Below are 14,009 nucleotides of genomic sequence, written 5' to 3'. Positions count from 1 at the left end.
CTAAAGGCAAAAAGTACCTCAGTCACCAATGTACCCACGCTGTTTTCTGAGACTAAACGTACCTAGATATTTCATACGCTATGTGTAAAGCCCCATACATTTTTTGTACCTGTATGACCAGATATTGCTCTCATAATACTTTGTGAAAAATGTCTCATAACTGTAGTAATTACTGATGTCAACACCCCTGTTAATATTCTGGAACTGCAAGCATTTCACATCAAATCTCCACGTGGAAAAGGCACTGTTCACCTCTACTTTGTGAATTAGCTATATGATTTATCTGTGAGAAATATTTCAAAAATATAGATTCAGAAAGACATCTACCACATGATGGCTTTTCCATATGGCATCTCATAATTATTTTGCTGTGTGTGAACATGATGAAAACAGTTTCATAATTCTCCAAGGGTCAGAGTAAATTATTTCAATTAGATGTATTTCAGAGCAAACATTACCTTAGGGTTTATTAATAATATTACCTGAGAAGGAACAGCTGCCTTTTATGCATAAAAAGCTGTCAGCTTCTTACCACTCTTTACTATAGAAACGCTTTTGTGACTTTAAAAAAAATGGCAGATTTTCTCATGCTTTACCTAAACACAGAACTTGGCAGCAGAGACCTGGTTGTAATCCTCAGCATGGGAGCTAGTGGGTGGATTTTTTTTCTCTATAAACTCTTGTATAAACCACACCAGTCTCCTGGTATTTATTCTGGGTAATGCTGGAAATTGTACACAGATCCAACAGGCCATGTAAAGGAGTTTTGTAACTTCCTGAAGCCCTTTCATACAAAATCCTTACTCTGAATGCAATTCCAGAAAGATGGGACATTACAGCAGCTTGAAAGGAAAGGTTTATCCTGTTGTCTTTTCCTTTTTCTCGTTGGAGTCACACAAATATGAAATAGGTCAATTGGGGCAACGTAAGAACAGCAATTAATATGACATTAATTGACCTATTTGGAAAATTCAATGCCCATTGAAATGTCTTCAGAGATAAATCACCTAGGTAGCTATATTCATAATAATTAAGGATTGGAATTTTTCTCTGTAGGTTGGTTGCCATTTTTTAAGAGTTAGTTGGAACTACATATTACTGCAGGACATCAATTAAGTTAGCTTTGTCATTACCACTACTAGTCTCTGAACATGCATAACATATTAAAAGACCTCAAGACACAAGAGTCTATGATGTGTGTGGGAAAGAGATTAGAAATCATTCTTGTGTCCAAGAAATGTATCACCTTGTCACAAATTGTCCCTTCCTCCCGCCCCAAGACAATGATGATTATGACAATGATAATGATGATGGAATGATATTGGTAAAAGCTCCTCACTAACATGTTCTGCTTTTGACAAAACCTTCTGCAGGCAAATGCACATTTGGTCTTGGTAGAACTAACAAAGAATTTATTTTGTAGGTGTTTGTGGCTGGTTGGATGAAGGTTGGTATGGTAGGTGGTAGAATCAGTCAACATCAACTGTTTAAATATTACTGTCTTGGCACTGAGGCCCACTGTGGCTTCAAATTCTCAGGGGATCCTAACTGGGGCCATAGCTGTGATCTTATGAGCATCTCTTGAAACAATCTGAATTTAAGCACTGTGGCTAAAATTTAAAAGGAAACAAATGTAAACACAATCTTTCAAATACCTACAACCAACGTTCCTTTTCACAAACATATGTGAAGCCACAGTTAAAGCAGTCCTCCACCTAAAACAGCAAAGAAAAGCTCAAGGAAAAGGGGATTATTGGAAGCTGGACTATAATTTGTCTATTTTGCACTGAATACATAGCTGAGGATGAGACACTGTACTGTAAGGAATAGAAATGAAAATTACAGTCAAAAAGATCTTTCACATAATTCCATCCTACTGTATTTTAGAACAAAATATCAATTAAAGAATAGGGCCATCTTAGAATTTCAAGGAACTCTTATGTTGTGTTTTTTACATTCATAATAGAAAGGCAAAATGTCCCTTTTGCTTTGTTGTAACTATTCTAGACAAATAAAGGCTCTGCCACAGGCATCACTTCTCTGCTATCCTATAATCTTATGCTTTCCAGTTCTAGTTTTTCCTCATTTGGCATTCTGGCATGTCAAATTCTTATTTTGTACTTGTTTTGACCCCAAATAAATGATGAAGGACTAAGAACCATAAGGAGAGATTTGGAAACTCCATCATGCCATGCATGAACCATTGGCAATAGGTCAATGCTTCCTCATGGCACCATTTTATTTCTTGCCATAGTGGCCTCCATCTCAGTAAATGGTACCATCATCCACTTAGTTGCTCAGAATAAAAACCTGAGAGTCATTGTTGACTGCTCTCTTTCTCTCACGCCCCTCATCGAAATCATTAGCAAATCCAACAACTCATCGTCTCTAGGGCTACTGCCAAAAGCCAAGCCATTATGACCATTTGTCTATACTACTGCAATAGCCTCCTCAATATTCCTCATATTAATTGCTTCTACTGTTGCTCCCTACAGTTTCACCTCCACACATTTGTCAGTGATCCTTTTAAAAGATAAATCACATTATATAATATCCCTGCCCTCAGTCTTCCAGTGCTTTCCCATTATACTTAGAATAAAATTCAAAGTCCCTTCCATGGCTTGTAAGCCCACACAAGATCCAACCTCTGGCAAACACTCTGACTTAATTTCCTACGTACTTCAGATTACTCATTGCACTCCAAGAGCACTTTCCTTGATTTATTTTATACCCCAAAACCCTTCCCGTCTCAGGGCTTTTACACTTTGCTTGGAATACTTGTGTACCAGATATCTGCATTACCCACTCTCTTACTTCGTTCAGCTCTCTGTTCCAAATTAACTTCCCACAGTCTAACCTTTACAATCCCACCTAGAGCAGCCAATCATGTTACTATCCTCTTACCCTTCTTCATCTTTATTCCTACAACTTACTTGACATTATAACATGCAGCCATGCATCAGTTAATGACGGGAATACATTCTGAGAAATGTGTTGTTAGGCAATTTTATCATTGTGCAAACATCATAGAGTGTACCTACACAAACCTAAATGGTATAACCTACTATACACCTAGGCTATGTGGTGCTAATCTAATAGGACCATCAGCGTATATGTAGTCTGTCATTGACTGAAACATCGTTTATGCAGTACATGACTGTATACTTATGGATTGTATTTATTTATTTACTTACTTAATTGCTTTCTAAATTACTATCTCCTCCACCAGAAATATAAGCTCCATGAGGTTAGAGACTTTGCATGTTTGTTTACCACTATATCCCCGGCACCTAAAATATTGCCTAATACATAGCAAATACTAAACAAATACTCATGATCTAAATGAGTATTTTTTACTCAATTTGAAGGTTTGAAATATATGCAAACAAGATAAGTGGCAGGATACGTCACATAGTTGCATTACCATTTTACACTTTATTGGAAATAAATGTGTATTAATAACTGATTAGCAAAAACTAGCTAATTAGCATGAAGATGGTTACACCTTAATTATCCATATCTTTCATGGTTCATACTCACCCCCAATACCATGCAATGCATTGACTGTCTTTGGTTTTATCTAATTGTGGCCCACTCAACGCATATTGCCCACTTTTCATGTTTAATTCCAAGATTATAGTTTCAAATTCTACCCATGTACCAACTGAAAAGTGTGAACCACATAATCATCAAGATCCCCTCCAGTTACATAATTCTCCTGAAAATATAAGAGATATAACAGAAATCTTTTAGAAAAAAATGGAAACAATGGTGATTCTCAATTATTTAATATTCTCATATGTTTTAGCTCATTAGCTGCCCTGTACATAGTTTTAATACACAACTAAAGTTATTGACAGCCTAGAATTTCACTTACCAATGGAACTACAACTTCCAAAGTTTGGCATTCTTATTGAATGTCCCTGGTAAGTCTTACAATCAGAAAAATGAGAGGCTAATCAGATTTAAAAACCGCAGCCCTAATATCTAATATGTAATCCACTATTCATCCCAAGCAAGTTCTCTTCATTTGTACTTTAATTGCTTAATCTATAAAATAAGGTTGATGCAGAGAACACTTATTAGACATTCTCTTAATATGGTCTTATTTCACAGGTTGTTTTCTCTGGAAGCAGGAACTGAGAGTGAATTTGGGTGAGTAGAATATGTCAAGAGAGGAGGTAAGTTTGGGCAGAGGGAGAAGTTGAATATCCGTAGAAGCCCGATAAACCTTTGGTCAAAAGCTCAGGAAAGCTCTGGAGCATAGACAAGCCCTTCAGAGTTGTCCTGTCCTGCCAGAAATGACTGGATATTTATACCTGTCCCCATCAGTCATTGAACGGGGATGGGTTGTGGGGCAGGAAGAGCATCTCTTGGAGGAAGCAGTCCACAGGAACTTTGGCAAACCCTGAAGGAGCTGACAGATGGAGACTGTCTGCTGGCAGGTGGGGCAATAAGTCCATTCTTGTAGGGTGGTCTGGGTGAGAAATTTCCATTCTTTCCAGTCATAGAACCACCTAGCAAATCCTCTATTACCTTTTGTATTAACACCAAAGAATAAGATATGTTCTATATGGATACTTTCCCAAAGACCCTTAACATAGTACTGTATATGTATTGCCATACAACCTGTAAAGGGCAATGATATTTATGATCTCGATTGAAGTATACGTGTACCGCAAGTGCCTATAGGCTTGTGGGGCTAAGAAAGAGAGCTTGAAGTATGCTGAAGGTCATCTAGAGGCTAATATCCACAGCAGAGAAGAGCAATTATCAAATTCATAAATTTGTCTCCTCCTTAGACTTATCAAGAACATTGGCTTTAGCTATGGGTCCACTTAATTGGCTGATGAATTTTACAAACCTCACATCTCACACCACTGCAAAGGGTTCATCAACACATTCATAATGCAGCTATAAAAAAGAAGAGGTTTGCTTAAATATAATATAATTCTTGAATTTTCTAAATGTTCTTTACTGTCAATATCATTTGTCCTGGAACTGTTAATCATAGACTATTTCGTGATTTTTCCTCCCTCTCTTCCCTCCCCACTTAAATATTTTTAAAACCATGCTGGCTGTTTTTTTCTTGTTTTTTGAAATGCTCAACCAATTGGCTCAGCCTCTTTTTTTTCTGCTGTGTCACCTTTTAATACAGGTTTTCATCACCTCTGCGAAAGGGATTTTTTTCTCCCCAGTGAAAAAGATGGATTGGTAAGAGGTCCCACAGCCTATAAACCGTTTCCTTTTAATTCGGGCCCTAGCAGTTTGGCCTGGCTCACGTTCAGATAGTGCTACAACTTGTCTCAACCCCTTGTAACGGGCCTCCTGCTTGTGTATTTATGCCTGAGCACTCGGGCGAGCCATGAAATAGCTTCTCTAAAGAGCGATGGGATCTTGTTCGCTCACCTCCAGTCCACATTGTAATGAAGCATGCCCCTTGCTTTTAAACTCCTGAGGTTCTGACCTCACCAGGTGAGTCTTTCCCTGGAAATGGCCCCCTGAGGCTATTCTCAACTGCACAGTTTATGTGTAGGAACCAATAACCTGTGTTCAGTCTTAAGGGTTTCTTTTTCTTAATATTGTCAGCTGCTTTCATGTTCCACCTTAAAGTTCCACATAGGAAGTATTAGGAGGAGATTTCTAAAACTCCTAACACTAAACCTGCTAAAGCTATCCTTTCACATTCAAAATAGTCAGTCTTTGGGTAAATTACAAATTTTGCAATAGTGTGTTCGCTTTACGTGGGGTGGTATAATATACAAAAGAACAAAGAAATCTTTTCATCATTAATGTTGTTGCCAAGAACAGGAACTGATGTTACTTGAGCTTTGATCTTTGTTTTCTTCCCCTCCCCCCACTGCTTAATTCAATTACGTATCCCTCGTTTACATAAGACAAGTACCACTCCTCCTCAACTCCTCCTTAATTACAGACTATTCAGGGAGCCTGATGTCCAAGATTGAGCCAGTGTATTTTGGCATTGTTTTATTCTAACCTCCACCAGGTACTGCATGCTCCAGACAATTTTCTTTTTAAGGCCCCCTAATATCAGACTACAAAGATAATAGCTCATTCAGTAATCAGCAGACTATGAAGTGATTGAAACATAAATGAAAATTAATAGAAAGATTGAGACAAGAGGCTACTTGGATTCCTTTAATGAGATGATACAGCAACTTACGTCTAACTTAGCTGTCGGCTACTCCCTCTCACCCAATTGACTATGCAATGGCAAATTTTATGAAAACATATCAAACTTTATTTATATTGTAGGCCTTGTCCAATACAGTTTTTTAATAATTGTGGTCAAGGATTGAAGATTTAAAAAGAAAATTGAAACTTCTTTCATCTTTATACCTCACCTCTCTACCTAACACTTCTACTCATATTAATTATTATGCTCTTTAGGGAGGAAAAAATGTAGGGAGAGGTATGGATGGATAATGTTAGAAAAGGAGATAACTGGCACAGCATGGTGTACTTTTAAGCATGTTTCTGTGCTCAGCCTATCTAGGAAGGAGCAAACTAAATCAGGAAGATTCCCATCCTCTAAAAGCTTACCATCAGTGACAGGAAAAAAAAGGCATGAACAAATAAAAAAGCATTACGTCAGGACATGTATAAGTAGTTAGATGTTAAAAAAAAAAAAAGACAGTTGTATGAAATATAGTGTTAAGAGGAAAAGGTATCTATGGAATTAATTGCAATCTCTCTTTTAAGATGTTGTGGAAAAAGGATTTTAATTGTGGTGATGAAGTGTGAGTTTAATGAACCAAAGCTAAGAAGTTCTGGACATGAAGTCTTGTCTGAGAGGAAGCCCAGAGAATGAGCTGATCAAGATGCTTCTTCCTTCTAGCACAGTGTGCCAACTTCATATTACCATTGTCACTAGCAATACTTTGATTTTTCTTATGTTGGTTCAAAACATTTCCATAAATTGCAATTACTTCTCACAGTGTCGAATACATTTTCCTTGACAAAGGTGATTATTAGTTATTAAAGTCTAATCCCATAAGAAATTTGTGAATTGTTAAGCCTATTTCTTAACTAGTCAAGAGCAAATCCTTTCTTCTCATATTTTTTCATGCTAATGTTGCATGTTATCACCTGCATGACAGGAAAAAATTTTTCAGGCAAAGAAGTTCCCTCTAGAAAAGAACAAGGGCAGTTATCCCGTTCTAACTATATCATGATGGACTTTGATCTTTCCATCTTTCCAGTTCTCTTCAGGTAAAATTTTATTTTTAACAAGAAAAGTTGTCCATAAGTTCAATTGTATGGATGAAAATATTAGTGTAAAACCAAAAGGTATTTGAAGGAAAAAGTAATCAGATTACAAAAGGCCATTTATACAGAAAAAGTGCACTTTACAATAAAGTTGCAAAAATGTCACAAATCTTTATATGGTAAATAAATAGCATTAAAAAACATTATGTAAAAAGTAAATAGAAACAGAACTTCTCAGAAGGTTTTCACACTGTTCTCTGTCTTTGATGCTTCTAATTGATCACGAAAAAATATAAACCATTTGATAAAAGTAATTAACATGACTGAATTAATAAACATATTTTAACTATAAGCACTATAAAGAATATAAAACATATAATATTTATGAAACATATAGAAAAAAGTAGTCTTCTACAGTTTCGCCAAATATTTCCATGTATTTTGCAGAGCTGAAATTATGCAGGGCATATTCTCTGACCATGATGTAATAATATAATAAATGATAATCAAAGGCTAAAGAAACAAACAAAACAAGCAAAAATTCTAATTGTGTAATTTACAGTAATTTTTCTAAATAACTTTGCACCAAAAAGAAATAAAAATTAACAGGTACAGATTATTTAGAAAATAGTGAAATTAATAATTTACACGTAAATCTTGTGAGATGCAGCCAAGGTGGTATTGAGAGACAAAATCACAGCCTTGAAATATTTTTGTAATTATGTAAAAAAAAATGAAAATAAACCAAGCATTCAAGAAATTAGGAAAAGAAAACACACTTAAAGGAACTAGGGAAAAGATAATGAAGTTAAAAACAGAAATTAATTGGTGCCTGCCCACAGCATAGTGTTAGTTTCAGCTGCCTGGCGTACACAGGTTCAGATTCTGGGTGGACCTACATATAGCTCATCAAGACATGCTGTGGTGGCATCCCAAACACAAGATAGAAGAAGATTGGCACAGATATTAGCTCAGGGCCAACCTTCCTCACCAAAGACAAAATTATATATATAAAATGCTAAGTGCAAATAATTAGGAAAAAACCCATAGAAAATGATTCTATTTCATAAGAAAACAAAACAGAAATTAATATATACAGTTTTTTTAAAAGATAGAAAGAAAGAAAACCCAAGTGTAAATAATACTTGTGTTTTCTTTTTACTTTTTTTTACTTTTTTTTACTTTTACTTGAGTAAATAAATAACTCAAAGTGAACACCTATGAGTAGTGTGAATAAATTTTTATTTTACTCTACATATTTTGGGGATCCCTCTTAGATCTCCATTCATTATGTTAAAATTATAAAAATGTATTTAAAATTATTAAATAAGAAAACTGTCAATCAAACTAAGGATCTGCCATCTTTCACAGGGTAAAGCTCTTCACTCTCTTTTCTAGAATTATGGGGTGGATTCCAGAAGACATGACAGTTAAACCAGCACAACCAGAATTGACAATTTATACCCTAAGGAGACATATCTGGTGCAAACTTCTTAAGCATATTTTCTAGATTTCGGTAATACCTATTGTACCTGAGGTGTCCACAGATGTGTGGTTAAAGAGAGAATTGTCTAGCTACATATCTTTTTACATGTATTTTTGCTTCCTCAAAACCTAAAGACAAAACCTTGCTCCTGGAGCCATCATTTAGCCAGGTGACATTACCTGCTAGACCTTGAACTTTGAACACATTATCACTCAACTATGCACAACATAGAAATATCTTACTTCTGACAAACTATGTAGTGAGTCTTAATTTAATTAATGGTTCCTAATAAAACCCAGATATCTTGAATATAATTACCAGGACCTTTAAACATGGAAGAAAACAAACAAAAGAGAAAGCTTTTGAAGACATTACTCTCTTTTGGTTTTCTATTCTTGTTAATTCAGGTCCCACTTATACAGTAGGTAAGTTTGCAAGCTGCATTAATTATTTTAGGATGTTAGGTGACTTCAATTTTTTCCATTCCATTGTTTTCTGGAATCATGAAAGAGTTAAATCTCCCCCAAAATCACCATCTAAGAGCAACATCCACAGCAGGAGCATCTGCTCATTATTAGATTATGTGGGCACTAGTCGGGGCAGAACTCTCAGCAGACTAAGTAATAGCAGTGGAAGCATAGTTGTGGAAAAGCAACCCACAACTTGAACTGCCAGGACACAAAATTACCCTTTGGTCTTGGCACAGAGATTGCCTCCAGGTTTTTTTCTATGCTGCTCTTTTTACTTCAAACAAAAAACGTTCAAACTCACTAGTTTACGTTACTTTTAATCAAGCATCTGAAAATATAAAAAGATTAATTTTTAAACGTCTAGGTATTCTGTCCTCCTTCTAGTTTACTCATATCCTACTTTCCCACCCAAAAAGGAAGAAGAAAGTACCTGGTATTTAACTGGGCCTGAAATCAGAAGAGCCTGAGTACCACAAGAAAGGCTGCCCTTTTGATATTTTTGGCGAACACCAGGGGTGGATGTTCTAGAAATCCAGCCAAATTTTCAACTCAGTTTTGTGGACTGACTTGTGAGGTTCTGAGAGTTTGGAAAGAAACAGATAAGCAACTCAGCACTAGATTTTATTAAAATAGAACCCAGACACTAAAGGTCTTCAGGTTCAAGAAAGGTAACATTTTTACAGCTCCCACAGTCTTATTGCCTGATTCCATTGGCTAGTCAGAGGTGAACTTGCCAGCAGCACTGAATCCTCACACTAGGGGCCAGACATAGCCAGAGGATTTCAAGGTAGCTTGATGGGTCTAGTAAATAATTCTCAGGTCACATCTAGACTCCACTCGAGATATCTGGCAATCTTCCTCTATACTTACTTTGTTTAGGAACACAACTGTGAATATGACAACTTCTAACTGGAATTTTCTTTTTATTAAATAAAAGCTTATATATTCTTGTTAGTTTAACACTCTAAGAAACAAAATAAACAGGAAGTCTAGGAGTGTGTATGGAAAACATTTTATTGGTCTTCTCAAAATAAAGTAGAAATTCATTGATTAAAATTAATTCCAAAACATTTTGCAAACTATGCATTTAGTTTGAACTGAGGAAATGAATGAGATAATCCTCTCCTATATAAAAAGAGAACCACCATGTCGGAAAGTGGGCAACTGTCCACTTTCGGTGAATTGAGGGTAACTTTTCAGAGCCCTACCCCAAACCCTTTTCCTATCAGCTTTGTCCCCATACCTAACTTTTCACAGAGAAATTTTCAACAATGTTTTTCAGTAGCTACTATGTGCTGTGAAGACTTCCTTTTAAATGTAATATTTTGAAAGGGAGACAATTATGCTCTTAGTTGTTCAACACATCGATTTGGACTTGTTTTTCAGATTAGCTAGTAGAACACTGAGGGAGTGGACACAGAACAGATGAGGCCTTTATTTAAAGGAAATAAATGGCTTAGATATTTTTCAAACCAAGGTAGATTATTAGCTATAATAAGGGGAGGCATAGTCAGGGAAGTCAAACTTTAGCCTGGCCCTGCATTCATACATTTCTTTAAGAATGTAAAAGTCTTTGTGGTGAGTGCAGAAAAAGCAAATAAAAGATAGGTAGATTTAAAATAGAGATTCAGATAAAGAGTGTAGATATTATCAGGAGACCTAGAGAGTCTAGAAGGATGTGAAAGTTAACTAAAGTTAAAACAAATGTAAGTATAATGAATTAAGAGCCAGGAATTGTCGAATATTGGCTCATACTTGTCTTCTTGTATTGCTGAACTGTTTACCAAAATCATTCCAATCTAGAGAGATGGAGCTAAAGGAAGAAATAAGGAATTAGAAGCCCCCTAATAGATATGATGAGCTTCATCTTTTATTGTATTTTGTTCAATGAAACTGATATAATTAAAAGATCTTAGGGTTATTTGTTACTGTTATTATTCAAAATATCAACAGCTAATAACATCACTGATTATCTTTCTTCTTCACACAATATTTTTCCCTTGCTTCCTTTGACACTACTCTCCCTTGGTTTTCCTTTTGTGTCTCTAACTGCTCCTTCTCAATTGTTTCTTTTATTTTCTATGCCTCTACCTGTGCTGCCCACAGGTCAATCCTTGGAGTCTCTCTAGGTGATTTTATCTACAGTGATGTAGAGTTTAACAACAGAGATACATTCTGAGAAATGCATCTTTAGGCAATTTTGTAGTTGTGCAAACCTCGTACAATGTACATATACAAATCTAGATGATTCTCACCTAGGCTATATGGTACTAATCTTATGGGACCAAAATCACATATGCTGTCTGTTGTTGATGGAAATGTCATTATGCGGCACGAGACTGTAGTCCTCTGACTTTATATAACATCTATATATTGACAACTCACAAACATGGCTGCATTCCTGATCTCTTGCCTAAACACCAGATGTACGTGTACATTTAGTCGTCTCCACTAGAAAAACTAAGCCACTGAAAACCTAACTCCTTAAAAAACACACTGCAAACTGCCCTCTAAAGCCTGTATCTTCTGCAGCTTTCTCAGTCCATGTCAACTCCATTCTTCCATTCTTCAAATTGCCAAGGCCAAAACCTCCCAATTATCCTTGCCTTCTCTCCCATAGATCTCACAATAGCCACTTTGTCAACAAATCCAATGGATCTACCTTCAAAATCGATTCGGAAAGTGTCCACTTCTCACTACCTCTACTGCTACCACACTCACACAAAACCACAGTTATTTCTTCTTTGGATTTTTGCAATTGACTCCTAACTGCTTTTTCTGTTTCCGTCATTCCTGTTAGTCCCCACTTAGCAGGCACATCCTTTTAAAATCCAAAGTAGATCATGGCATTTCCTGGCGTAAATTTTCCAGTGACTTCTCATACCGTTTAGAGTAAATGCCAAAGTTCTTATGCTATCCTATTAAAACCTCCAGAGTCTGGCTCCCCATGCAACTTCCTGAGCTCATCCCCTTGCAATCTGCAACCATCTCTCTTTCCACCATCTACACTGGCCCCCCCAAGAATACATCTAGCCTCAGGGCCTTTTCACTCACACACTATTCTTTCCCACGGATACTATTCCTGCAAATATCTGAATGGGTCACTCCCTTACTTCCTTTAACTCTCTGATTTTTTTTTGTCATATCATCAGAAGCCTTCCTTGACTACCCAATATAAAAATAGAATCCCTCTCCCTCTTCTAGCTCAAACAGGTTTCCCAGATTTGGTGGGGGGACACCCAGTTATATTTGAATTTCAGATGAACAACAAATATTTCATTTTTTAGTATAAGTATGCCCCAAATATTGCAGATAACACACTTATGCTACAAAATCCCAAATATCGCATGAGACATAATTTTACTAAAAAATTATTTGATGTTTATCTAAAACTCAAATTTAACTGTGTCCTGTATTTTATCTGGCAAGTCTAAACCCACTCTGATACTCCCTTTTCTCCTTCTAGTTGCATTTTCTCCATAACGTACATGGCCACCTGACTTATCACATATTTATTTGTTTCTTATCAGTCTCCTGAACTTGTTTTGTTCGTTATTTTGTATTAGCACCAAGAACAATGCCCAGCATGCAAAGATTTGTTGCATGAATTGGATGGATGAATGAATGAATGAGTGTTGATACATCACTACGTAGAGCTTGGGATTGTGGTCTGCTTGCTCTAGGATCACCATCCATGGTCTTTCCTCTTTTTCCCTCCCACCACCCCCACTTGTTCCTAACCAGAAAAGGGCCAGGCTCTGACAGGCCTGGTTTGGCAGCTTCTAGGAAAATTCTTCTTAAGCCTCCTCATTGTGCAGGCTTCTTTATCAAGGTTCAGCCAGCCAGTTTTGGTTTCTCATGCTTGCCTGGTGCTTTACACAGGAACCAAAGAGGCGGAGTAGTTTGGGGATTCTTAGTGGGCTGTGTTTTCAGAAGGAAAAACCCTGTTGGATAGAGAATGTCATTCTGAATTCTTTAGATGTCAGGGAAAAGCTCACAGAAAGTCATTGTTTATGTCTGAAACAAATCTTTATTATGTGATTGAAAACGTTCTCAGTTACTCTAACTTACTTTTATTAAAAAGTTTAATATGTTTTTATTTCTTCCAAGCAGTAGATAAAAAGGTGTCATACAAATATTGATTTAAAATCCTAACAAGTTTGCCCTCTTTTCTAAATCTTATTTTGCTCTTTGAAGACAAATATACGCTTTCATAGACTTTCATGTGTGTGTTAAGATTATTTTATGTCAGGAAGTAAATCAGTATTCTTTTTATTTTGAGGAAGAAAATTATTATTTTGCAGATCTACATGAACAAATAAAATGCAGCAATGCAATGTATTATCTAATTTATTGAAATTAGTATTAATAACTGCATATCATATAAAGTGTACTTGAACTCAAGTATATCCCCTGAGAAAATCTGCCAAGCAGAAATAATAACACATGAAATTCTATAGCTTGAAAAATTAACTAAAAATAAGATTAAAATGAGAATATACTTGAGTTAATAGTATCAAATACATATTACAAGTAGGAAAACATAACAGTTTATGGAATAAACATAAAAGTCTACTAAAACTAAAAAAAAGTCATAATTTTTAAATTACAAATTCCAAGCTTCTCAAATCCCTAGAGCTTTAAAGTTAATGGTTACAATTTACAGTTCTAACAATGACTTCTTGCAATAAATAATCCACTAACAATAATTTTCTAGATTGACCACTAAAGTAAAAACTCCACTACTTTTTTCATGGCTGTACAGAGAGCTTGCTTCCTTGCCATATGTATTTTCCATATAGCTCTATCATATCTCTATTCCC

The 14,009-nt window shown here is 35.9% G+C and overlaps 2 long non-coding RNA genes across 2 annotated transcripts in view; one reads left to right on the top strand and one right to left on the bottom strand.

Annotated features, from left to right (window-relative positions):
• The window catches only part of LOC123285267 (uncharacterized), an 87,479-nt gene that overhangs the window by 22,025 nt on the left and 51,445 nt on the right, over window positions 1–14,009 (bottom strand). The window lies entirely within an intron of this gene.
• Window positions 1–14,009, top strand: part of LOC123285036 (uncharacterized) — a 28,241-nt gene that overhangs the window by 1,098 nt on the left and 13,134 nt on the right. Inside the window, exon 2 of the long non-coding RNA XR_011503082.1 lies at window positions 4,117–4,155. This is a non-coding gene — a long non-coding RNA (uncharacterized lncRNA). The remainder of the gene's footprint in view (window positions 1–4,116; window positions 4,156–14,009) is intronic.

This window comes from Equus asinus, chromosome 4 (assembly GCF_041296235.1).
Source record: "Equus asinus isolate D_3611 breed Donkey chromosome 4, EquAss-T2T_v2, whole genome shotgun sequence".
Taxonomy (NCBI): domain Eukaryota; kingdom Metazoa; phylum Chordata; class Mammalia; order Perissodactyla; family Equidae; genus Equus; species Equus asinus.
Note: the sequence above shows the minus strand (reverse complement) of the source record. Positions and strands in the feature narration are given on the sequence as shown.